This window comes from Thermobia domestica, chromosome 3 (genome assembly GCF_964235325.1).
Source record: "Thermobia domestica chromosome 3, izTheDome1.hap1.1, whole genome shotgun sequence".
Classification (NCBI taxonomy): Eukaryota; Metazoa; Arthropoda; class Insecta; order Zygentoma; family Lepismatidae; genus Thermobia; species Thermobia domestica.
The window spans coordinates 47933243-47935151 of record NC_137456.1 but is presented as its reverse complement, the minus strand read 5'-3'; positions in this window follow the sequence as shown (position 1 = coordinate 47935151).

Sequence of the window (1909 nt, the reverse complement as noted above, 5' to 3'; positions counted from 1 at the left end):
TAGCAGTGGAACCGTCAGAGTTTCAGTTTTTGTATAGGGTGTTTCAAAATGAATATCGGTGTTTTGAGGTTTTGTATTATTTATTACAATTAAATTACAATTATGGCGAGTAGAGAGCAGAGTTTTTTGTGTTTTATATTTTACAATGACTGAATCTGTAGTTGCAGTGCAACTGTCTGTATGGAGAATTTTAAGGAGACGATTACATATGTCCTTATCGTTTACAGTTGCTACAAGCTCTAAAGCCTACAGACTACGATTTACATGCCAACTTTGCAAATGAAATGTTGCTGAAGATTTTCCGGATCGTGTCTTCAATGATGAATCGAATTTCACATAAGGAGCGATATGAGCACTGATAACGTTCGCATTTGGGGGTCAGCAAACCCCCACGAGATGGTACAATTGCAACGAGACTTCCCTAAATTGAATGTGTTTTGTGCCATATTCCGAAAAGTTTATGGGCCCTTCTCGCCTATCTGCTTGATGAGTGCAGTGTGACGAATGGTGCTCACATTAAACACTTGAAGCAAAAACTGTTTCAGTTGTTTTTTCATTTAATATATTATTTATAATTGTACGTTAAATGTAATAATTCTATAAAAGCCTTAAAGTTTCGATATATATTTTGAAGCACCCTGTGTATTAAAGTCTTTTAATAGAATTTGTTCCCTAATCTCTTCATTCTCGAGTCCAGTCCATGAATCAACGAGAATGTGATACTTTTTGACACAGGAATTCGTGAAAGCATGCTGTAATTGGAACATTAATTAATGCATTAGTTATTTTTCCGAATTTGATACGAGTAAGTTTTGTATTCTGAAATTTACTTACTTTCTTTTTTACTTAATTTATTTAAATTACTTAATTTCCTGTGGCTGAATATTCCAGTTGTTTCTTTAAGTACGCAAAAAAGGGTGACTGGATAGCGGTGAGTAAAAAAAAAAAAAAAAACCGTTTTTTTTTTACATGTTGCAGTGTTGCAAAGTATAAGAATAATTTGAAGAGGCAAGTTGCACCAACCTTGATCGGAATGAATCGGATCGGAAACCTTTACAAACGTACTAAATATAATTTTCTATTCTGACAAATCTGTTTTGTCAGCCTACATATATATGTATTTGAAGACCTCTACAGAAATACTTTAATCGGAAAGTCACCTTTTTCATAATAGCACCCTATATGGATCATGGCTATTGTTTAGGAGAACCGCAACTTCTATAATAAGGTAGTAAAATCATTAATTGGCACTGTTTGATGCTAGAACTTCAGAATATTTCGCATACCTACTATTTTCTAATATTCGCCAATATTGTTTCCGAAAATGGCATGGGCAAAATTCGAACTCTAATTTGTAGCGGCGGTTTTCGGCACGCTAACCATCAGACCAGGCCGAGAACTGGTAAAAGTAGTTCACTTTAGTAACTTTCACATCACTTTCTTCCTGGCTTGATTCTTTGATGATTATTTTGATATTCTAATTTCCTTTGATATTACCACTAATTCCCTTTGATATTCTATGATTTACATTCTTGAAATATTTTTGTATTTGTTGTATTAAAATGTGTTGTACAGTGAAACCTATGAATAACGGACATCAATGGGACATAAATTGTTGTCCGTTACTGAGAGGTGTCCGTTACAGAGAGGTTACAGAAATTTAATTTTTCACCACAGTAACTGTATGCAGTAATATACACTAAATACATTATGTATGAGCGTAAATACGTAAAATTCAATATGAAAATACTCTATTTAGTACATATTTAAATTACTGGGAGTGATGAACGAGAAATTAATTTCTTTTAAATAATACAGAATCCTCTATTTTGTACTGCATCAACTGATCAATAATAATATGCCAAAGATGTTTGGATATTTTCCTACATAGGAAATGTTTGTTTTGTTA